The following is a 26,120-nucleotide window of genomic DNA, read 5'->3' on the forward strand; positions in this document are numbered from 1 at the left end:
TATTGCTGTACATGAAATGAAAAGATTTTGATTTGACAGTATCAAAGAAGCCATAGATTTCCAGCAAAGCCCTGGAGGCTCATAATAAAAAATACTGCTTCCCCCCCCCCCCCCGAAATAGGCATATTCTTCATACTAATTACATTTTAAAATGTTCAGTAGATCAACAGCCGCTAGTACACAGAGACTTATGAAATAGGCAGGACTGGAGCAATTTTAAAAGGCTAGATTGTACCTTTTAAGTGGCTTGTGAAAAGCTTCAGTTGTCCTCAATTTATACTCAATGGAAAAAAAAAAAAAAGTCGACGATGGACTGGATATTCTGTCTGGTCTTAAAAAAAGTCTTAGGAGACTTTGCAGCAGTGAATTTAGAGAGTCATTAAACTTCATTCTGTTCTCTTAAAGAGGGAAGAAACTGCCCTGAGTAGATTCTGACCTAAGGCAACCTCACCAAGACTCAGGGTACTTAGGAATGGGGAGGAATCTAATGAAGAGAAATGCATTATAGATCACAAAGTGATTTTTTTTTTTTTTTCCTCTCCCAAATCTTCCTATTCTGGGTGTGTGTTCAACTTCAAAGACTGTCTGTCTTTGAGACAAGAAGCTAGGAATTTGCAATTGAAACTAGGGGACTAGTATATTTGTCCCTAGGAATCTTGGGGAAAAAAGGAAACTGGTGATGGTTCTGAGGGTCTAGCTGCAAGACTTAATTTCTGAGAAAGAATAACAGGCAGTGCTTAAAACGACGAATGATCCTAGTATGGAAATGAAAGTACCAAAATAATGGCACCCTCCTGGGCCCAAGGTGAAGATAAAAAACATACAGGCCAAGGCTGGTCCAGGAGCCACGTACTCGGTGTTCTGGCCCTGTCTGGTCACTGTGGATTGATAAATGTCAAAGAAACAAACTTTATAATATCTGTGTAGAGATTATAGCTGTTCGTAAACTTACGCCAGAAAAAAAAGATGCTTATTTGGCATATTCCTTTGGGAGGAAGAAAAGTCTCAGAATTCAACAGCTTTGTTCCTGCATTTAAAAAAATGATGATAAAATTGTTGCTATCTGACCAGGCAAATTATCAACCTCTTTAATACGTTTCTTTGTTTGCTTGTTTCTCTTTCTTAAACATAAGCATAAATAGAGATGAAGAAGATATTGTTTCATTAAAATTGAGCACTTTCCTTCCAGCTTTCAGACCTTAGGTCATGGTATCAAAAATACCAGCAATGCATTCCTATTCTACCTGAAAGCAGTTGCTAACAAAGGCCCATGTTCTATCTGGGAATCTCATGGTGTTTTTCTAACACTGCTGGCTTTAGTAGTGGACAATATATGGACAGCTTTACATAGAAAGGTAGTGGAAAAAAAAGCCCTTTTCCATCTACATGAGTTTCAAAAATCTGTAAAGACTAGTTCAAATACTGGAATAGGTGACAGATGCACCTACATGCCTTCCATTACATTTTCTAATGATTAGGTAGCAGAGAGGACTATGTTCGGGACTCTACAGCCTCCTGCCCCAAAGACACTAGATTGAGTTCAGACTAATGAGTAGCAGCTGTTAGAAAATTATATTATGCTATATTAACAATGGCTTCTGAAACATGCAGGGAATCTTCACTCAGATACCGTATACTTATTTGGCATCCCTCTGTTTCAAAATGACCTGAGAAGAAAACCAATCCTGGATTAAACCAATTTATGTCTTACTGAATTCTTGTTGGAGGGTCCCTGAAAGGGGATTAGTTGATATTTGTAAATTCCAAATACTTGCTCTGTAGGAGTTTAGTTTTGTGTAACCTGATACACAGTCAGAGTTGTGTTGGGTTTGGGTTGGGGTTTTTTGTCTATTTTTATTTTAAATATTACAGGACTTTCTTACGAAATTTATATAAGTCAGTTAAATTCTTACAACTCATGGATATAGTGTATCAATATACAGACTTAAAATGAACTGCTTAGAGACCAAGGTTTAGAGTGTAAAATTAGTATTTTCATTACATATAATATTAATGTCCTGACTTTGTCGCTATTTGTTAACACAAAAAGCAGCTTTTTTCTTCCAGAAGCCAGTGTACTTTTTCTAGGTATGTCACTATATTCACTGAACATTCAAGTTATCACACAAATGTAACCCTTCATTTATTGCATCCCTTTAATGTGGACACCATTCACCATGTGCAGAGGCTCTATAGTAGTACTACACAGAGTTTATAAATACACAGCAATTATTCATTGGCTAAATACACAGAGCAGGTAGCTAGGAATAACTAGACTAAAAATGAGTATGCTCAGCATCTCCAGTACAGGCATCTGATGTGTTTCTGCTGCCCAGACAATCATTATTCAGGTGGGAAAGTGTCAGACCTTCCTTGGTCCTTGGAATAGGCTGGTTCTTCATGGTTTTGAGTTACCATTTTTTGACTTGTTGCTTCTTTTCAGCATTTCACACCTTTTCATATCAGTATCTTTCTCTGAGTCCCAGAGTTGCTACTAGCGTTTCAACAATTTCACTTCTGTCTTCATTTTTCTTTTTCTCAAGAAGAAAATCTTGGCTTTAGCCTGTATCCTCTCTCACGGCTCAACAATTTTTCAGTAAAGCTGAGCCAAGGCCACATAACTGCACCATACAAAACTGGGGCATGGGCTACAGACTGCTAGACCCCTGTGCCACAGATTGCATAGAGTGCAAACACAGTTCTGCTGGAAAAGTTATGACTTAAGACTGAGGAGACAGGTGTTCCACACACTTCTGAGATAATCTTAAGGTCAATTATATCAAGGGAAAAGATTTCTGTTTGCCTACATACTTTGGCTTTTACTTGATCTAATGAAGTCTGGAGATGATCTATGGATGCTTAAGTGCAGTACTTGCATAGAACAGAGGAAATCTGTCACGATTAAGATCTCCAGGGTGGACGGTTTGTTAATCTGAGAAGTTATCATTTCTTTTAACTGGCTTTTTTGTTTGTTTGTTTGTTTTTACCCTAGTGGCTGCCCAATACTGAAAAAAAAATAATCTCTAATATTCTTGACAAGTGGTATCTGAAGCATCAAAAATATATTTGACAAATTAACACAATATATTGTATGATTAATAATGTGAAATTATTTGATGTCTATGTATAGAATTGCATGTCTGGAATTGGTTGAATAAACATTTTTTTGGAAGAAGATATAAGGTAACACTTTCTGAAGACATACCTCCTTAAAGTTTAAGCTCAATTACTTCCAGTTTGAATTGTCTTTTATCAGCTATTTAAAAGTGTTTATGAAGGGTTTTTCCAGAATATAAAGCTAGATAGCAGTTAGATGTGCTAGATTAATCTGAGAGTTTAGATTATACAATGCTCTTTGTTTTGGGCACCCATAACCACCTTTGCATGACCTGAAATACAAAACTGAAAACTAGCTTTCTCCCAAAATCTGAGAACACTTCTGCATCTTCTGCATCAGCCATGAATAACCCTACTCTACACAGCTCATATTAAAAATATTTACAAAATAATTATGTTGGGAGCTGGGGCTGTTATCCACTGTCTACATTCAGCAATGAAAGCCCCATAAGTAACTACATTTTCTTTACCTGGAGTTTGTGACTCTAATTCTCTTTTATTACCGAATTCAGACTGCCCCAGAACCTGTAGCAATACTTTTTGCCTTTCTTTGAAATTTTCTTCCATGTTAACTAACCTCCCTTCTTTTATTTTGCATGTCCTGATTGAAATAAGATGTTCTTTCACTGTCATCAGGAAAAATAAAGAGGTAGCCTTTGTGACTATGTGCTAAAAAAGAGTGGGAAAGCATTTAGTTCAAAAGCTTGCAAGTGTAAAGACCAAGGTTTTTTTATTCTCTGCTCTGCTTTTTATTTTGTCATATTGCCAGCATAATTCTTGAAAAACAGCAACAAGACAAAGTAGCTAGAGGTGGTCTCGTATTTTCTGTTGGTGTCTGATGTTCTCATTTTTGTTTGTGGCAGTCACAGACTATCTCCACTGAACCTTTGAAATATACTTTGCATGCAGTTTTGTGGAGAGAAAATACAATTATGATGATAGTGATTTGACAAGAGTTTTAACATTAGACCAATCAATTTTGCAGTGTAAATGAGTATAGGATAAGCCGAATGATTATTGCTTCAGGAAGCAGCATGATATGTTTTCACTATATGTGTAACTTCAAATCATCCATGTTTTCCCCAGCTGTTCCTGGATGGGCACTGAAGAGAACACCTTCCTGCACCTGCTTGAATAGACATGATACACTCAAGACAGTCTGCTGAGAGTGTCTCTCAGTGGTTCCTCTTACCTTTTATCACTAAAAATTTCCAGGATGTAAAGCTATTTGCCAAATTCTTGCATGATTGACATTTACACTTGTCCTTAAAATTGCATGGGTTGTTATTTCTTTCTGAGGGAAGACCTGAATGTCACATTATAATGAGATGCTTATACCACACGCAGGAAAGGGTGTTGCAGATATTGAGATTTTTTAGTAAACAGGGAAAAGGCTCATCTGCTGGGAAAAGATAGAATAGAAAAATATTGCATGTCAAATTCAGCTCACTGCTCTGTGATTTTAACACTGACACATCCTAGGGACCTTGGGATCAATAATATTCATAATCTGATTTCCCAGAATGATTTTTTTCTCATATGCAAACATCACCAAATCGGTTGTCATTTACAATTCAGCACTTTTGCATAATGCCAGAGAAGCTGAGCAATAATTAAACAAACTTCCTCTCTCTTCATTTTTGACCTTGAGAATTGATATGAGAGAATCTGGAATGGTGGATCTCTGTGGTGAGTTCCTGTTCAGCAGCAAAAGAACAAACTGATCTGTGATCTAAGGCTGTTAGTCTCTCTGTTCAAAGATGGTAACATTATTGGGTTTGAACAATATCGGCGCAGGAGCAAATCTTGTTCTGGGGAGATCACAAAATCTGAATGATGATGCAGAAAAAAGTTCTGAGAATGCAAGTTGATTAAAATACTTACAGGACTAAATATATGCGCCTTTGCCAAGAATACCAGCATTTTATTAGTTTGAAAAGTTATGATTTTCTTCAGGGTAATAACTGCATTTTGGAGAAGAACAAGATGGTAACATTGATCTGTCTAGGTATAAGCTGTGTTGTAACACAAAATCACATTTATATGTAGGCTAAAATGAACCTCAGATGTTTGTAGTCACTCTAACCTCTCCTTTGACTTGACATTATTATTTAGACAATAATGTCATCCAAAGCACCTTCCATATTTCTGGGAAAATGAGAGTTTTCCAGTCTTTCAGAGATTCTCCCTCCCCCCCCCCCCCCCCCCACTTTATCAGGGATATCCTATCTAGGAAATCTATGTAGGCTCAAGGCCTAACTAGCCTGCTTGTTTAGAGCTAATTTGACTTTTCAGAGCAGTAGTGTTTTTCCTAAGATGATGTAGTGCTTTGTGAAGATTGTTGCTACCACAGCTAGAGATGCTCTAAGCACAAACCCAGGTGCTCTGATACATTATGTGGAATCTGCTTAACTTCTCATTCTAACATAGCTGATTTTGTCTTGTTTTCTTCTGAGAGCCTCTTCCTGAATTTCTTGCTTTTTAGAAAAGCTTTCTAAGATTCTACAACTCAGAAATTACATTTAAAAAAAACCCCAAGCATACATGCATGAAAACCACAACACCTGAGATCTAAGAAGTTGGTTGGTTCTGATTTTTTTTTTTTCAATTTGGTCTTAAAACTCTCATGTACCAATTAAAACACTTAGAGCAAATACAGTCATGGATAGCAAAGGCTGAGGGACAAAAACACCTTGGCTTGATAAAGCTGAATTCTTTTTTTTTAAATAGTGGAATGTCAAATATAGAATTGTTACCCTGTCAGAAGGCAACAAAGACGGAAACCACTGTTCGTTCAGCAATATGTCTTGAGGCACAAAATACAAGTTACTTCAAGAAGCATTGGGTTCACTATTGCCTAGCATCCTGCCCTCAAGAAAATGAGTCACTGTAGCATATAATTGTTACCTTACTCTGACTTTAGGTTGCAGAAAAGAGTATTTTGTATGACAGTGGGAAATTTCAGCACTCTGACATCCAAGAGGAAAATACATTTTCTCTTATTAGGGTTTTAATTTGGAAACTAAAACCAAGCCAGGAGGACAAGATTGAGACTCAGCTTTCCAAAGTAATGACCCTTCTTTCTTGGAGGACAAACATGGTTTCTCTTCAGAATATCTGCCTACGTGGATCCTAATCATAGACCAGTGAAATTCTGAGTGCTAGTCATTTCTTTTGAGGTAGCATGTGGTTTCAGTCTGTCTGCTCTTCCCCACCTGAGAAGCATAAATCAGACAACAATCCCTGTTGTTAATCAGTTCATTTTTGTTGCTTCTGACAACATGAGGAATAACCCAGAGTCCATTAAATTACAAGACCTGGGTTTTATATGTAGTTTTTCTCACTGTTCTTTTTCTTTTGGCACTTTGATTTCACCCTATTTACGTTGAGGGTTTTTTTTGTGGGGATTCTTTTCTCCTTTTTTTTTTTTTTCTGTGACAATGATATATAAAATTATTTTTCTTTAGGTAACTAAGGTTAAGAAATAATCCAGCAAGACTCTTGCTGTCATGGAATCAAGGTTTGTAGAATGCATCTTGTTTCCTTTCTCCTTGCTAATATTCTGAAATAATAAAAGAGCCCTCAAAATAGTTTTCACTGGTTGAGCATACCTACAAAAGCACATTCTATACAGTCTTATTTCAACAACTGATTAGTGACTGATTAATTCAGAAGAAGTTGTCACAGCTTTTGGGTGATGCAGTCAGTTGCCAACTGTTTTCATCAGCTGTTTTTTGAGGAACAACATTAATAAATCTGATTTTACTCTGTCTCAGTCAGTGGATTAACAGGAGTTTATTCGAGGCTCACAGGTGGCTAAAGCCATAGGAAAATTGTTTCGTATAATCTTTCAGCTGAGAACAGAGCTTCAGAGCTTATTTTTGGTCATTGATCAAACTGACCCTCAGGTTATTTGGACATTTGGTTCACAGATTTTCTCAACACTATTTATTCAAGAAGTCTGTAACCTGTTTACAAGCCCAGCTGGCAGAGGATGAGCCTTGGAGTGAGCTCTGGCATGTATATTTTTCTCTCTCTGGTGGTACACAGGCTTGTGAAATGCATGCCAGATAGTTCTGTTTTCTGTCCCAGTATCTGGTGCTTCAAAGACCTGGTAGTTGGAGTGAGTATGTGTGAAGAAAGCTCCTTTGGATCACCATTAAGTATGTACCTAATGATTTCTGCTGGATGCTGAAAAATCGCACAAAAGAGCTATAGCAGAGAAATGCAGTAAGAAACTGATGTTTAACATAAACTTTCAGAAAGGAATAAAATCAGACCATTTTGTCAAGAACTTCATGTCAATGTAGCTGATGGTGATAGTCAAAGAATCAGTGGACTAGCTAGGCAGAAAGTCTTCATCATCCCATCTATGACCTGTAAAGAATTCAGAGTTGAACAATGTTTTCAGAAAGGAAAAGGTCTCAGCAACTCCCATTGCGTCTGGTAAAAACTAGCAGAATCAAGGACTGCTCTGAAAGAGGTATCAGTCAGAGCACCAGAGCTGCAGTTTACTTAGTCGTATAGTCATGTTCACCTGGTATGTACTTTCCCATTGTTTCTGTGAGTTCCAAGTCTTAAGAATATACCATACACTTCCACACCTAAAAGCAGCTTACCAGCCAAGTCTTTCAGCTAAGGCACTTGATAGCATCTAGCTCTTGCAAAAGAGGTTTAGTCATTACTGTAGTGCAACAATTAAGAAGAGTGTTTACTAATTCTATGAAATCCATGCATTTGCATCTGCATTAATTCCTCTTAGAAGAGGAATCTCTTTGTAATAAGCTAAGGATCATAAAAAACTTTGCATGTAAAATAAGAACAGGGTCTTTCCTAGAAGTATTTCTTGGATTATGCTGCATTAATTAAATAATATGTAACAACTAGGCGTAAATTAAACTATCAGTGTTGTTGAAATTAGACTCCATCAGTCTCACCTCACTCTTCAAGAACACAGCCCTCCCTGAGTTAGGACACAAATGCAAAGAAAAGTCAGTTCCTCTTGTCAGTATGGCAGCGTGATAAGTTTAAGAGTGTAAGGTTTTTCATAATCGCTTTTAAAGATGGTCTGAGCTTCAGGGTATATAGGTTAGACATCTTCAGAGATGTTTTCTGTAACAAAATGAGCCCTGTGAAACTTCAGAAGGACCATGTAATCTGAGAGGCACTAGGTAAATAACGTAGAGTTTGTCCAGCTCAGCAGCAAGAAAGATGTCGAGTTTTAGATTCTTCCAGAAGACTTGAGAGGAACCAGTGGTCTGTAGAAACAGCAGAAATGCTGGACAGATTTTTTTTTTTTTTAGTAGGAGGGAGGAGCAAGGGACTTGTTTACAAGCCTCTACCCAAATGTTCAAAAAAAAGCCAAAAGAAATGAACAGCAAAATCAGTGGTGCTATTTGTAGACTAGGTACTTATTTGCTCACACTTTACCTGTATAGCTGTGTACTTTCTCTTGGAGAAGAGTTTACATGGTCTGTTTTTCCCTTGTATAAACTGAGTTACCTGAGACATTTCAGGTCGTTTCCTAAAACATTTTTCAGTCAACTTATTTGCACTTTCTATCTACAGATGCAAAAGATTATACAGCACCTCCTTCTTCCCTAGACATCAGACACAGTCCAGATTAAAGTTAGTATTTCTGTAGGCAAAAACACCCATACATGCAACATAATAGCTTTTGGTGGAGTTGTGGTTCAGTATCCACATCTGACTGGATCCCTGGAGCATCTGAACTGCCTTTTGAAGGAAACAGGCTCGTCACTTCTGGAAGCATAGGATGAAAGTAATTGCCTGTTTAACAGCACAGAGAATACCCTCAGCTCAGTGCTACATCCTGAGAGCTGTCCTTTGGGGAAATTAGATAGTTATTTCATCCAGAACTAAAAAGTCCCACCAGCAAGAATGAAAACTCTTACTTTAACAATAAACTGAACTATCAGTGAGAAAATTAATGAAAAAAGTCTTACACCTGACTCTTATTTCTGTTCTAGAATAATACAAAGTTTTTATCTACAACCTCATCATGGGTCACAAAATATATTTGTGTTTGCTTGGGAAAAGGAGGTGTATTGGATTTGTATGCCAAGGTACGGGTAGCTGGGGGCTGTAGGAGTGGCCTCCATGAGGAGCAGCCAGGACTGTCTAGTTGGCAATAAATTACATTAATTTTCCCCAAGTCAAGTTTTTTTTGCTCGTGACAGTAATTGGTTAAGCAATCTTCCTATCTTTATCTTCACCCATGAGCCTTTTCATGTTATTTTCTCCCCCTGCCCTGTTTGGGGAAGGTGAGTGAGTGAGAGGCTGGGTAGGTGCCCAGCTGCTAGCCAAGGTCAACCCACCACAAGAGGGTTAACAGATGTTCCTGCAAACATCTTTGCAGGAGGATGAAGCTTATGTCTTCCTAGGAGCATTGGTAATATGAACAGAATTATTCTTGCACTTGGTGTACGAAACACAGTGGAAAAGTTTTCTGTGATCTTTTACCACCTAGATTCATCCTACTTAACTTTAAGCACTTAACTGAGGCATCTAAGTTAGAAGCTTAGTCACGCTAGTCAATGAAAAGGAACAGGTGCCTTCAGAGGATGATTCAAATCTTTAATTGGACAAAATCTCACTCTGGAGATGTTGGGCTCTCACCATTGATTATAAAAGAAGCCACAGACAAGTGCGTTCTTAACAGGGTGTTTCAGTTAAGTGCCTTAAGTTAAGCAGGATGAACAAGGGCGTCTGTGGCTGAGGACTTACCGCACTTATCTGTCTTCTACAAAAGGAGAACCTGATAATAACACTTTGTAATCTGCTTTTAATGTATTGCTTACACTAGTCATGCAGTTTATTCTAAACTTTCATACACAATTAAAATGTCCTTTTCTCTTTAGTATATGAGACTATTTTAACATTTGATACTTTGGGACTCATGGTTTAAGGTAGATGCACGTTTTATTGTTGCAGGTTTTTTTACACACATGCTGTGCTTCCTGAGTAACATTTCTTGCAGAGGAAAGCATTACCAAAATGAAATAAACATCATTAAAAATGGACAGAAGACTAGGAAAGAATTAAGTGTAGGTGTGCAATTTTAAAATCCAAATGACACAGTTGGAGCACTGAGCAAATATTATGTAACACCTAAAATCATCCCTCTCTAATTTAACTTTCGGGTAAAATATTAATTTCATTTGTTTTTGTGCCAATTCTAGCAATCATCACATAACACTAATGCAAAACTGGAAGTTGATGGCAGACAGATGAATTTTGTTAGACTGATGTTAGCCAAACTATGGGTTTAACTATTTATAAGTTAAATAATGCCTCCTTTCAACAGTTTTCCTTCTCTCCTCCTAAATTGGTTGTTGTTGAGATGATGTTCTCCTTCTTGAGTGTACAGCAAAGAAACACAATCAGTTCCTGTTAAATGAAATTTTTCTTTTGAGTGATTTTAGTGACTCAGTAATAAGGAGCAGCTCTGATCAAGCTTAGTGATCATGCATGGTAGAGTGACTTCATAAATAAAGTAATTGACATGATTGATAAGAGGAACCTGGGCAGCTGGAAAAAAAGGCTATAGTTCTCCTATGAATTTGTAATTACATTGTTATAATTTGGTGGGGGGTTCCAACGATGTACTTCATAATAATTTTTGGCTTCCTGTCCATCTGCCTCCCATGGTAAACTTTATTTGTTTAGTCCTTGTTAAATTTATCACACTTTGTTTTTACCTTTATTCCTGTACTTCCATGCATATTCTCAATTTTTGCCTCCTACAGGATGTTGCTGCAGGGTGCTGCATTGTCTTTAACAGCAATACTTATTTTGAATTATCTTCTTACTATTGCAGGGTGCCAGGTTGCTTTTCCTGCTTAAATCTCCACATACAATCAATTTCTGCTGCAAATTTTCTTGTTTTTTTTTTTTTGTTTGGGTTTTTTTGTTGTTGTTGTTTAGTTTTAAATTATGCAAACTATATAAAAATGGGTTAGAGGAAACAGTCCAGTCCTTTGTGGCAGCTTGGCTTCATTCCAAGGCATGCTCTCTGTGGCCTTGCCTATAATTCATCTGGTTTGCTTTCAAGTTTTCTCCAGCCAAAACATTGCAACAGGAGATTTGCAGTGAATATGCAGAAGCTGGACTTTGTATAAGCAGTGCAGAATCCTCCCCATCACCTCTCCTCCAGGAAAAAAGAAGTAAGGCTAAGTTATCTGCTGGTAATTTTGTCAGTATCTTTTACATAACAAAACTTTGACATGCAGCAAAGGCAAAATAAAAAAAATATGATAGTGCTGTATTTCAAATTAAGCCTTACCTGGAGCCATCTTTGTGCTTACATATCAAATGAAGAAACTCATAAACTCAAAAGGAATCTGTAGTTACTGCTGAAGATAAGTATCTCAATGCGAGACATATGTACTAAGTGAGGTACATACAGTCATACCAGAAGTGCTCAGATATTGTGGTAATAGCTAACTATGTTGATTGTGAGATTTACTTATATTTTGGCAACTGGAAAAAAAGTGGTGCTCATGAGCAGTCTTGTGAGGGATGAGCTAGTAACTAACATTGCATTTTGTTTTACAGTCTCACCAGCCACTCACTTTGAAACATAGGCTTTTGAAAATACTTGCTGTTCTGCTACCTGGGTTTAGCTTTAATTGATATAAAGGGGCAAATGGAAGTGCACTTAGGAAGACAGACAAAATTACCTTTTAGAAACATGAAAATGTATATATTTGGTTTATAAAACTTCAGTTCTCTGTTTTGAGTTGCATAAGTTTAATAACATTAAGTAATACAAAATCTGGAGGCTTGTTTTCTTATTGGCCTTTATGGAATTAAGCATTTTGCCCAATGCTTTAAGACTTTCTTCTTTCAGCATTTTTATTGACTTGAGCTCCCCTGACTCTCTGATTCCATCATTGATTAGCTGATATCTTGCAAAAAAAGGCCGTGGCTATATATTAAAGACAGGAGCCACAACTTTAGCCACTTAATTCAAATTTTATCCCTCTGAATCTGACAAACCAATGTGATGTTGAGAGATGGTTGTGTGTTCAAAATTAGGTGCTAATCAGCTTTTCAGCAAATGTGCAAATGACTGTGGAATTCTGAGGCCACTGAACATTGAATTCCTGATAATGAAACACCAGTACCAACAACTTCTACAGAAGTTGAATACTCATTTTCATTGAGTATTTCACCTAAGATATAAATACTTATCCAATGGTATAAGATATAAATACATACCCTAAAAAGTATCAGGGAAGTGGTAAGGGGTATTCTGATGAAGGAGGATGTGACCAGTCCCTGTTTTGCCAGTGCAGTCACGGTGATCACAGCCTGCTTAATGACCACACACACAATGCTAGAGGGTCTCTTAGCCATATGTTATAGGTGCTTACACAACCTTGTATGGTGTTATTTTGGAGTCCCCTTGTTTGACTTGGAATCGTGATTCTGCTGAAGTCCCAATAGTCCTAAAGCTCACTAGTTGATAAAAAAGTCCAAACCATCGAAACCTTTAATCATGCCATGCTGAGACATTTTTGTACAAATTTCCTTTTGTTCCATGGGTGCAAGAAGATATTAATAATAATGCAGTGTGATCAGGCATATTTTATAAATGTTGCAGGTTGCCTGAAAAATGTCCGGGTTTTTTTTCCCCATGATTTTTCTGGTGTAGCTGTCTTGCACCAGACAACAGCACTATATTTTCACTCTATAGCCCACCTCTCAATGAGGCTAATCAGTCACACACAGTTTTCCTGCTGGCTGAAAGCCTTTTCCTTCACCATGTATTTGGCTTATGCTGTCTAGACTTAAAAATTGCTTCTTTGACACTCTTAAAAAGTGAATTCTTAAAAGAAGAAGCAAAAGTGAAACAAGCAAATTACAGCAGGAACAAGTTGTAGCAGCACTAAAGCTTTATTATAATATAATGAAATTCTATCGTTGGGCAAAGAAAAACACAGAACTGATACAAAAAGCAGTTTAAAACTCATGTATCATCACTGCCCTTCCTCAAGTGTTTACAACATGAAAAGACGTGTATGAATAAATTTGCATTGGTTTTTGTGTTCTTGGAACAGAAATTGGTTATATGAATGGCTTCTTGAGGAACTAATAATTGACTTGGGGGGCTTAAGAAGCAAAATTTCTCTGATGCAGCTGCTGTCTCATTTTTAGAGAAGATAATGATTAACAACACAAATTGCCTAACAAAGGGCAAAATCTTTTCTGTTAAACTTGTTTTACTCCCTCCTGTCACAAGAAAAGCTGAAAATGCTTCGGTTCCTATGAAGAATAAATTCTTAACCATCTTAAAACACATTCCTATGCCAGGAAAATAGCATGCAGTTTTCAACTTCCTCGTGCATGGCACTAAGTGTGACCATGTTTTACCCTTCCTGCCAGATAAGACCAAAAGCCTACCTACACCAGTACATTTCCTTTAACAGCGACGAGAAGCAGATGTCTGGGGAGAAGTTTAATATTCAGGCCTTCCCCACTGTAACATATTTCTAGCTTCTACGATGCCTCAATATGAGGACTTCTGAACCAGAGAATGCTGCTGGATCATTTTGTTCAAAAGCATCAATAACTTTAAGTATAATTTTTCCAGTCTCCCTCTTTGAACCCTTTTTTATGTTTTCCTTCTAACACATTCTGTGGTACTGAGTTCCACACTACAAGCTGTATGAAAATATATGTCCCTTTTCCGTTAAATGCATGCCTTAATTATGGTAAGAGGATCATTGTGTGCTTCCAACTTCTCATATTATGAGTAATAGTGAGTTATGATATCAGAGGCAATCCCTGAGCCAACTGTGATTTTACAGTATCATATTGCTTCTCAGTTCATTTATTTCCAGAAAGAGGAATCCCAATATTTAGTTTCTCCTCATATAAAATTATTCATTATTGGGATCATAGTTGGCCCCGTCTATGTTTCTTTTCTGGCTCTGATAGCTGGAGTGGCTATCTGAAGTCTGTAACCAACTACCTCCACACCTGAACAGAAGCTGCCAAAAAGAAAGCCTATTCACATCTGACGTTTATTTTAGTTTTCTGTTTACTTAAATAAAGCAATGGTAAGAAGCAGCTATTAGCAATGCTGCTTCATCTTAAAGTACTAAAAAGTGTAATTATTTTAAAAGATAAACTGTTGTTTTTCAAGTGAGTTCAATACCCCAAAAATTATTTGCTACAGGAGTGACAATGGGAGAACTTTATTGTTACACTTTTGAGAGCTCAGTACATGCTGCAAGATGTTTGGTGTGAATATTCAGTAGTAATTTTAAAGAAATTGACCTCAGTTTCAGTTAGCCTCCCGTTGCTTCTTTGATAGTCATTTATCACAAATAATAAAACAAATGTGTGTGTTTTACTGTTCTGTTTATTAAAACAGCCTGTGCCTAAGAGGAAATTGTGAAGTTTTGGAATTAAAATTTTGAATTCATAGTTATAAGAATTCACAACAGGAGGCATTGTGGAATATTTTTTATCTACTGAAGTGCAGGACAATTTATTGACGTTGGTTAATGTAACAATTTAACTACTTCAGATCCGTGGCAAGAATAAAGGAAGAAACCTTTTAATATTGATATCTTGCACCTGCTGACTTAAACATGACATTGGACTTTTTTCTTGGTGTTAGTGTTCCATTATTTGCTCTTGTAAACTTATGAAAACAGACTTCTTATTCAACAAAGAGATTGCTTCCAACTATGTTGTTTTCATGCTAGCTCTTCTCTTCTAAAATTAAATTATGCCATTTCATTAGAAGTACTGAAAATGTAAGAGATGTTCATCAGTTTACACTTGGTTTGACACATCAGCTACAACAAATGCAAAATTGTATGAAATGCTTTCATTTAATGGTCCCAGAGGAGATAAATATCAGTGTTCAGAAAGCTTTAACATCCAAATACGAAGTACAGAGAGAGAGAATGGAGTTTGCAGAATGTCCTTTTGCAGAGGACAGGATGCTGATACCAACATATTTGTGCCACAGAAGGATTTCTTGTTGCCTCCCATCTGTTCCTTTTAATAAAAATACTGTAAGAAAACATTGCAAGACCCATCCAGAAAGTGGCTATTGAGCACATACTGATCACTCACACAGGATCAATTGTAGAATGCATCAGACTTACTTCTCAGGTACGACTGATGTGTTTTTGAATCCCTGCCTTTTTTTTTCTAGATGTCCAAACAATGACAAGGCAAGAGTGATATTAAAAAAAAAAAAAAAAGGTAACAAAAGCTACTCAAATAGACTAAATACCACTGAAATCTGTTGGAGAGCAGATACATTTGATCCCTTTGTGTAAGAGTCCTGCTCTTTTTGTTTCTTCCGTATCTCCAAAATTCTTTCACCATTTGTTCAGGTAAACACAATGAAGGAAAATGAAGTTCACTTTAGGGTATGTAAATGAACAGCAGATGAAAACCTTCATAGAAACCAAGTAATGTCCTAAAAAAAGATGCCAAAATTGGCTTTGTCCTGGCATAGACTAGATCTTGTTTCTCTAAAAAGGGTGTAGCATGAACCATGACATTTAATAAAATATTCGTGGTCTGTTGTATCTTTTTATGTGTCTGAGGCTGGCATATCCAATGCAACCTAAAGGACTGTGGATATCTGTGTCTCTCATGAAAGGGTAAATCAGCATTCAAGGGAAATACAGCATTTGCCTTCCAGTCAGCCAGATAGCTTTGAGGATCAGGCAGTCATGAGTCCAGAAGCTTGAAAAGGAGGAATAGCCATAAGGCTATCTCAGAGCAGACTATGGAAGTACTGAGAATCCCTTGAAATAACGTCTGAGAAAGGAGTCCTAAGCTAAAGATTTTCATAATAGAGCTTCAACTCTTGAAAAAAATCAAAATGCTAAAAGGTTTTTGGTTTTTTGGGGCATGGATTTATTTTTTTTTTAATTTTTAGAGTGAGACATAAGCAAATACTGCAGAGAGCATGGCTGGGTTTGTTTATCCTCATTGGATGGGAGTAAAAAGACATTTAAGAGGCTAAAATGCATATCTAGTTAAAAAGCAGAAGTCCCATTAATGTTTTTAGGTCTAATGCCCTGTTTTCAATTGTTATAGAGGAAGGGCATTAAAGGAACAAATTACTCCTTTAGGGACCTCAGGAGATCAGGCCCAGTCAGCATGGGTTTATGAAGGGCAGGTCCTGCTTGACTGACCTGATCTCCTTCTATTGCAAGGTGAGCCATGTAGTGGACAAGGGAAAGGCTGTGCATGTTGTCTACCTAGACTTTAGTAAAGCCTTTGATGCTGTTTCCCACAGCATCCTCCTGGAGAAATTTGCTGCTCATGGCTACGACAGGTGTATGCTTCGCTGGGTAAAAAAATGGCTGGATGGCCAGGCCCAAAAAGTTGTGGTGAATGGAGTTAAATGCAGTTGGCAGCCAGTCACAAGTGGTGTTCCCCTGGGCTCAGTACTGGGGCCAGTTCTGTTTAATATCTTTATTAATGATCTGGATGAGGGGACCCAGTGCACCCTCAGTAAGTTTGCCAACAACACCGAATTGGGAGGGAGGGTTGATCTGCTGGAGGGTAGGAAGGCTCTACAGAGGGATCTGGACAGGCTGGATCAATGGGCCAAGGCCAACTGTACGAGGTTCAACAAGGCCGAGTGCCGGGTCCTGCACTTGGGTCACAACAACCCCATGCAGCGCTACAGGCTTGGGGAAGAGTGGCTGGAAAGCTGCCTGGCAGAAAAGGACCTGGGGGTGCTGGTTGACAGCCAGCTGAATGTGAGCTAGCAGTGTGCCCAGGTAGCCAACGGCATCCTGGCTTGTATCAGAAATAGTGTGGCCAGCAGGAGCAGGGCAGTGATCGTCCCCTGTACTGGGCACTGGTGAGGCCGCACCTCAAGTACTGTGTTCAGTTTTGGGCCCCTCACTACGGGAAAGACATTGAGTTGCTGGAGTGTGTCCAGAGAAGGGCAACCAAGTTGGTGAGGGGCCTGGAGCACAAGTCTTATGAGGAATGGCTGAGGGAACTGGAGTTGTTTAGTCTGGAGAAAAGGAGGCTGAGGGGAGACCTTATCACTCTCTACAACTACCTGAAAGGAGGGTGTAGTGAGGTGGGTGCTGGTCTCTTTTATTAACTAGTGATAGGATGAGAGGGAATGGCCTCAAGTTGCGGCAGGGGAGGTTTAGATTGGATATTAGGAAAAATTTCTTCACTGAAAGGGTTGTCAAGCATTGGAACAAGGTGCCCAGAGAAGTATTTGAGTCACCATCCCTGGAGGTATTTAAAAGATGTGTAGATGTGGTGCTTCGGGACACGGTTTAGTGGTGGACTTGCCAGTGTTAGGTTAACGGTTGGACTCAATGATCTTAAGGGTACTTTCCAACCTAAATGATTCTATGAAGATTTCTCATTTTAGGAAAAACTGAAATGTCTATTTCATGGTGCTTTAACAGCACTACACTGGCTCCAGCTTCCTTGTAAGATTTGGGTTATACATTCCCACAGTCTTTTTACCAATGATTTCTCATTTGGAAAGCAGTTTTCATTCATTTTCCTGTAACCTTCCCTCCATTTTTACCTCACATTCTTCAGCTAGAAGTGGGTTTATTCTTTACCTGCCTTTATACAACTTCTGTAGATTTCAAGAAAGAGTGAAGCCCATCTTAATTGAATCTGAGGTCTATATACCAAGTGCGATTGAGACACTTTCTGTACTTTGAGGATAGATAAAATTCTGGTCATACTTTGGCAACACATACCTCATCAAAGCAGCTGACACACAATTCATAAGGTGGAATGGCTGAAAAATGGCTCATGATTGCCATGGACCAGATCCCAAGACGAGGAGCGTGTTAATTGAAAGCCTCTACTGTGCTTCATAGGAAACGAGGACATATGTGCAGAATCATATATTTAAAAAAAAAAGCTCAAGGTCTTCTCATGACCTCTCTTACATCTGAAGTGCCTTTTAAAAGAAAAAGAAAAAAGTTATTAAAAAACTTATATATTTCAATTTCAAATTAAGAAAAAAATTGTAATTTCTGTTTCAATATATATTACATTCACATCTCTTTCTAAAGTGTGGAGCATGTGAGCAAGTAAAAGACAAGAAAAAGCAGAAACTTCATTTACCGAGTCTAGTATACATGGTCACTCAAGTCAGATGCAGTAGGTTTACATTTGCAGATACATTTCTAAAATGCTTCAAAATCAACTACAGCAGCAATATACTATTTCAAAATGGCTTTTACAGAAGGTTCAAACACCATGTGTACTTTGTCAGAACTGCCTTGTTTTGCAGTCCCTGTTACGACTGGGTTAGTAGTTTAAAAATTGCCAAAGAAATGAAATGTGGAAGAGCTGTCAAATTTCAGAAAAATGCCTTGAGCTGAATTCTTTGTTTATCTGAAATACCATGGCATAAAAAATAAGAACTGTCAAAGAACTGCCAGCGTTTAAAGGAACTCAAGGTGTCAGCAGAAAGAAATCTGTTATCAATAAAATTTCCATAATAAAAACACAGGATGTGTTTTCAAACAGTGTCACTTTAAATATTCATAAATAAAAGGTAGTTTTCTTTCCTGAAAAAGTTGCCTGTTGTGGCTCATTTCACTGTTACAAATTCATTGATGTGCAGTCATTTCACTGTAGTTCTTGTCAGCAAGTTCAGCAGCCTGCTGTTACTCTGGGCTTGCCTGGCATCAGTGACAATTTCCACAGCCTCCTGAAAGTTCAGTTAGCAGCAGACAACTCAGCATCTTCAGCCCTAAACTAAAGGGTTTTGTCTCTGCGGTCAACAGAGAATTGCAGTCATGTGCAAAGATATCAGTTTAGTTTAACCCAGACTCTTCATTTAATAATAAGACCAACAAAGTCAAGCAGAGGCAAGGTCTTAGCATTAGGCAGTGATAGAATGAGGTTGTTAGAACAATATAAATTTGTCTTATTATACACGTGCAATAAGAAGCTGTCTTTAATGGCGTGATAGACTCAGCCTTCACCACATTTTGAGGGTTCCTCCACTCGACCCCTACTCCAGCTTTCTCAGCCCATCTTTCCCCCTGTTCTCCATGTCTAGGCATGGGTTTTCAACGTCTAATAATCTAATAAATGTTGCTTTTGCATTTTGTTTCAGGGACTTCTTCCTCATTGCCCCTCAGGCCAGCAGGGAAAATACAGATTGAAAGAGGTTCCTGATATGCCTACTGCCGGACTTGGGATCTGCAAGAGAAGTCCTGCTCTTCAGCAGACAAACAATGAGGGTTTCTTAATCCAAAATTCATCTTTGATGAGCTTGCCTAACAGATAAAACTATACTCACCATGTGTGAATAAACCAGTTTTTTTGAATGTGATTCTAAAATGGATGAAATGTATAGACACAGACAAAAATATGTTGTGGGTTTGGGGTTTTTTTCCCCCTTGAGGTCATTTCATTTTTTTGAGTACTTGAATACATTCCTTTCAAATTGTGTTTATATAATAATATTACTATTAGTACATACTATTTATATCATAATGTTCTATGTTTTACAACACTGAAGAGAAGGACATGCTAGCATGGGAAATGTTTGTGCTAATGGCTCTAGTCTTAGCAAAATTATAATTGATGGCAATAAGGTCTTATGAGAAACATTAGGAAAGCTTAAGAGGAAGCCCTACTAGCACCATTGATAATAACTTTTGGTTGCAGTCTGTTCCTTCACCCCAACAGCTACCCAGGAGTCCCTTATTCTTGAGTTTTGCTTTACTCCTGAGCTCTAGACAAATACATTTTATGTTTATGTGTTGGTGGATGTTTGTGTACGTGATTGTGATTTGCATTTCCCTTTCAGATCTGCTAATTTCACAGTTTTTTGTAGTGTTATCCTGTGAACTGAACACTAAAGTAATTTTCATGTTTAAGACTGGTACTTTGTGGTGGAACACTGCCCTGAAGAGCCAGATTTGAATGTTTTTCCAGCATGTGGGATTTTTTACTGACTCCAGAAACATTCTTATTGAGATCATTATGTTATTTATGAGGTGAACAATGTTTGACCAGCAGCTCTAGAAACCGGCCTGTGTTTAAAAACCTTCCCATCTGCTGGTACTACCCTATCAGTTTTTCCCAGAGATCTAGTAACAGACGACCTGAACAAGAAATACTCCTTACTGTTCCCACACAGAAAGGCCAGCCCCAAACTCTAGCACACTGCATCCTGAGGCAAAAGCTTCCATGAAGATGGAGTCAAATAGGTGATTAAGTCTAGGCTCATGCTGGGAGTTGCATATAAACATGAAGCTGTCAGAGGGCAGACTAAAGGTGTGCCAAGGCAGACCTAATGTAATAATGAAGTCAAGCAGGCTGATAAGTTTCTGTAAGCACAAAATTCCTTATAACGAAGTATTTCCCTTGAAAGAATTGCTTCCAAGTTCATGCACTGAAATGTATGATCATTCAAAAAAAAAAAAAAAAAGGAAGGGGGTTATAGGATTGTATCTATCCAGAAGATTATATTCTATCTCATAATCCTCAAAGGTGGCATTACCTCCCCACCCACATATGCACACATAAAATAAAAAAAATAGGTAGAATAATCTGATCATTGCCTTAGATTTTTTTTGCCAAGTTACTTTATCCACACATATGCAGCGTTCCCAAGGTTAGAATGTGACATTCTGGATTCTAAAAGTTGTTTCTGGAAATGTTTTGACCTGCACTACATAATTTTGATAAGATAAACAGATATTTTAATGATTTCACTAACCATGTAAATTAAATGTATTTCAGTTGCACAGTTGACAGTGGTTTTTTGCCTTTTGGAGTGTTGGATTTGGTTTGGGTTTTTTTCATAATGCATGTTATGAAGTCATAACATTTTTAATATGCCTCTTTTTAAGGTTACATATATTTTCTCTCATTTCTGAATAAACATTTTTGCTGTAGGTGTTAGGGAAGTTTACTGTACACCAGGTGCTCTTGAGAGAAGATAACTCGTTTCAAACTTATTTAAAATGTATCGAATAAGATGACTGCTTACCAACTGGAAATATTACAGTTTCACTTCTACAGCAGACTATTTCCATTAGGCCTGTCTGCCTGTCAACACTATACATTCTGATCACCACTTTCATTTTATCTTTATAAGCATAACCATCACTATCAAGTACTGTGGCAGAACCATTTAAAGAAAAGTGGGGACCAAAAAAAAAAAAAAGCCTGTCTTAAAAACAGTATTTGCTGCCACTCAAAAAAACCCCCAAACCCAAGAAAGTCTAACTGCTATCCTTTTTTAACTTTGTACTAGCAAGTTATTACTTAGTATAAAAACAATAGTGATTTTCACATCTTGAAATTTCTTCACTATGAGCCCTCCAAAAATATTCAGTATTTGAACTATAGTTCAAAGTTAGCTACACCCTTTCTGCTTTTTGCCAGTGGTTGTTACTAACTTAAGTAGAAAAAGAGAAGTGGAAGTGTGGTGGTGCACTCTCTCAAAGATTAAACTTTCTGAATCTTTGACAGTCTTTAAATAGTGAACAGTGTGTGCCATTGGTTCTTTTTGGTGTCTTTAATGGAAATTAATGGTTTGAGAATGTCATGGTTTAACCCCAGCCAGCAACTAAGCACCACGCAGCCGCTCACTCACTCCCCCTCCCACCCAGTGGGATGGGGGAGAAAATGGGGAAAAAAAAAGTAAAACTTGGGTTGAGATAAGAACAGTTTAATAGAACAGAAAGGAAGGAAAAAATAATGATAATAATAACAATAATAAAATGACAATAATAATAATAAATGGATTGGAATATACTAAACAAGCAATGCACAGTGCAGTCGCTCACAACTTGCCGACTGCTGCCCAGTTAGTTCCCGAGCAGCGATCTGCCCTCCCAGGCCAACTCCTCCCAGTTTATACACTGGGACATGACATCACATGGTATGGAATACCCCTTTGGCCAGTTGGGGTCAGCTGCCCTGGCTGTGCCCCCTCCTAACTTCTTGTGCCCCTCCAGCCTTCTTGCTGGCTGGGTACAAGAAGCTGAAAAATCCTTGACTTTAGACTAAACACTACTTAGCAACAACTGAAAACATCAGTGTGTTATCAACATTCTTCTCATACTGAACCCAAAACATAGCACTATACCAGCTGCTAGAAAGGAAATTAACTCTATCCCAGCCAAAACCAGGACAGAAAACAAATAAAGAAAATTTCATAGAAATTGTCAGTTGTGGAAAAGTGGCATAAAATGGAATAAAACCTTAAATCTGTAATATTGTGGGAAATGTCGTATAGCTTATAGATAAGTTTTGCTGGTAGTGCTACCTAAAATAAAATTCACCTAGACTTACCGTCTTTCCTTTCATCACAGTCCTTTGTTTCATTTTCCTCTGCTATTACTTATTCTTGTACCTCATTCTATCAAATTAACTACTGATTAAGAGGAGGGATAAATTTTGTTTTCCATTTACTTTTTCTAGTCATGCCACTATGTTGATCTGTCTGTCCTATCAATACAGTTTGAATCCTGCAAAAAATCAGATATATCCCAAATGAGAAAATTAATTACAATTTATACAATAAATGAAACTTGTTTTGCTCACTTCCTGGGCCATTCAGAAGTTGAATGGTTCTGTTAAGCCACAAAAGGCTCCATTTCATTTTTTTAAAATAACACAGTCGTGGCCCTCACAAGAGTATATGGAGTGACCAGTAAAGAGGAAGCTGAAGAGCTCTTCAGAAAGCGTATTGAGCTCCACGCTTCCTTATCCTTTTAACTAAACTAAATTGTGGCCTAAACCCTGTACTAGGCACACTCTACTGCAGTGAAATGAATCTTTTGTGGCACTTTCTTTTAATTCTAGCATTACAGCCTTGCTTGCAACTATCCATATATACTTATGTCTATTTTTATATATTATATATATATGTATGTGTATATATATGTAGATGTGCATATATATACACACACACATATGCAGTATGCGTAGGGCTTCAAACAAGAGGGGATAGTAGAAGCAGCACTCTGTTCTTTGTTGTATTCTATTTCACTCTATTTCTTATTCCAGTGTCTCCTGTTTTCAACGTACTTACAGATTTTCCTTAGCAATGCATAACAGCAATACAAAAGATATTAAGAGACAGTTTGAGAACAGTAGGGTTTTTCATCATATCTGAGTATACAAAAATTAATTTGGAAAGGACACAGATACTAGTAGATAGAAAATAATGCATTATGCTTTAATCCTTCTGTAGTTAGTTAAAATAGAGGTGTCTAAACTGCCACCAATATAGCTGCATAGTTAACCACTTCTTGAGATGAATGGCTTCTTTCTGGATGCAAATGTTGTCATCATTTATACTCAGCTATACTCAGTTCTTATTTTTAAGGTTATCTATGTCATAAGCAGTAAGAATATTTTTTCCTTCAGTGAAAGCTGAGACTCTAGGACGCACTTAATACGATAATATTTTTTTGCTGGAGATTAAGGGGATAGAAATGCACTACCACTTAGGTTTACAAGTGACAATTTAAATAAGGGTGATGTTACTGTGTATATGTGCAAAATTGTAATTTAAGTCCCTTTCCCTCAAGAGACTTTTCTAGTGAATACTTTCAAAGTATGCAATAGCAATTCCATTTAAGGGCAAATATTTCTTCATTATACAGAACAGTTTATATCATGCCGATGTTACTATTTCAAAGAGAATAGCAGTTTCATAGTTTGGTATTATTGTCTGTGATAGGTATCTGTCCAAACCTGTGGTAAGATTGTGGGTTTGTATACAGACATAGCTAGTATATTTTTAGCTTGTTGCTTTAACTTGGTGCTAATCCTTATATGAATATTCATTAATAGATACCTAAGATATAGTCACAACTAAGAGGATTCATATTATCTCATTAGCATTTTGAATTTGAATTTCCCAGACTTTTTTCTGCATTTCTTAATAGAGATGTTTTTCAGCTAGGACATTTACCTTTTTTTTAATGTATCATTTCTTTTCCAAGTTATCTCTTTTCTCTCGTTAGTTCTTTTCAAAACTTGTTAGCTGGAAGGTTTTTATTGTTCATGTCTATTTGTCATATTAGATTCCCAGAATCTCATCAGAACCATGTCAAATTACATCAATCCAAACTGTGTCCTGGGCTTCTGATAAGAGAGTGCTATAGGAAAAGCATGGTTTGAAGGCTGTTGGAAGACACGTAGCTTTATCATCATCACAGAAGTACTATAAGAGATGCAATAATTTATGGAATGTTCACAACATGTTTTTTTGTTGTACCATAGTAATGTGAAAATTTCAGTAGCCTATGCTTTACAAAAAGTGTACAGAATGCTGGGGTTAATTTTATAGGGGTATTTGCAACCCCTGCTGGATTCTCTTTCTCCAAAGAAGAGAGGTAGAGATAGCTTTCATTCTGCCCCAGAAAAGAGTCAAATACTGAAATCGGAAATTAAAAAATGCTCCCTGAATTTAAATAAGTTACAGGATATTGGTGCCCTAGCTATAAGGCTAGGAACATAGCAAAATTGCATTCTCTGGCTGCACGAGCTCTACCAGGAAATCTTCTGGCATAGATGCAGATAAACCAGGCAGAGTGCCTTTCCACTTCTGCATTATGTAGTACCTGACAAAAGACAGTCTGTCAGAAAAATGTACATTATCATATGCTGCTGCTACTGTTACACTCAGGTGCCTCTAGAGTTTGGACAAGCCAAGGTACACAGAGAATGAACCTTTCTCATTTCGTCCCTGGACTAGTGAGGCACAGAAACTAAGTCTGTCAGAACCAAAGAAGAATTGGCCTATTTCTTGAAGTGTGCTAGGGCTTTCTCTGGCAAAGTTCATATCTTTCAGAGAACACTGCTTAATTCCTTTTTTTAGCATTTTGTGAATGACTGAAAGATCTGGCAGGAGATTTCATACACTGCCCTAAATTTCCTCATGAGGAAGCAAGAGCTTTGAAGGGACAAGTCTTAAGTTTTTCTCCCACCCCTACCTACCTACTCCCCTACCCCCCAGGCTAGTTTCTGTTGCGACAGGTTTAACTTGCATAAATTCCTTAAATCATTCAATATCCTTTTGGGACTGAGATTAGAATAATTTTCAGGCTGCAATTACCAGCTCATTGAGGGAGGGAAAAAACCCAATATATGTTCCTGAAAGTTCTTCTGCAGTGAAGGGCAGCAATGTCATCTCAGCCAGTATTTTCTATTTGCTCAAGTGATTCACTCAGTGAGAATGACACCTTATCCCGTATGTATGATCTTGCTATTCCTTTCCCATATGTCTTGCCCTAATGATCCTCCTAGCCAGTGGTACACAGTGTAATACATTGCCTTTTTCATACTGGGGTTTTGTTGGTGCTCTAGAGTAAATTATATTTAACTGCTATTGCAAATCTGATGCTGGGAACATGTTTAAAAGAGTTTATGGGATTCCCTAGCAGTGGCTCCATCAAACTCTGAGAGCCAGAAGATTGCCTCCACTGTATTTAGTAACAACAGAAAACTGAATTTCCTATAGGTCAGTCCAAAACACTGGCTACCTGTACACTATAACTCTATCAAATCCTTTGAGTAATTTTCATTGGGGATTTCCTATGCAATATTGCCAGTTTTATTGTGAGTCTTACAAATATTGGTGGGTTTAGCCCCCGTACTCAGAAGAAAAAGCTTAGATATTTTCAAAATACCAGAGGCAAAGAAATATCTAGCATTTATTGTTTTTTAAGAAATCATATAACTTTTATTCCAGTTGTGACTTTAGTAGGTGTCCTGGTTTCAGCTGGGATAGAGTTAATTTTCTTTCTAGCAGCTGGTATAGTGTTGTGTTTTGGATTCAGTATGAGAAGAACATTGATAACACACTGATGTGTTCAGTTGTTGCCAAGTAGTGTTTATACCAAGTCAAGGATTTTTCAGCTTCTCATGCCCAGCCAGCGAGAAGGCTGGAGGGGCACAAGAAGTTAGGAGGGGACACAGCCAGAGCAGCTGACCCCAGCTGGCCAAAGGGGTATTCCATA

At 37.7% G+C, this 26,120-nt stretch overlaps 1 long non-coding RNA gene across 1 annotated transcript in view; it reads left to right on the forward strand.

Moving 5' to 3' along the window:
* Positions 1–20,889, forward strand: part of LOC138684661 (uncharacterized) — a 49,044-nt gene extending 28,155 nt beyond the window's left edge. Inside the window, exon 4 of the long non-coding RNA XR_011323889.1 lies at positions 19,244–20,889. This is a non-coding gene — a long non-coding RNA (uncharacterized lncRNA). The remainder of the gene's footprint in view (positions 1–19,243) is intronic.
* The last annotated feature ends 5,231 nt before the right edge of the window (positions 20,890–26,120 follow it).

Source organism: Haliaeetus albicilla, chromosome 3 (genome assembly GCF_947461875.1).
Source record: "Haliaeetus albicilla chromosome 3, bHalAlb1.1, whole genome shotgun sequence".
Taxonomy (NCBI): domain Eukaryota; kingdom Metazoa; phylum Chordata; class Aves; order Accipitriformes; family Accipitridae; genus Haliaeetus; species Haliaeetus albicilla.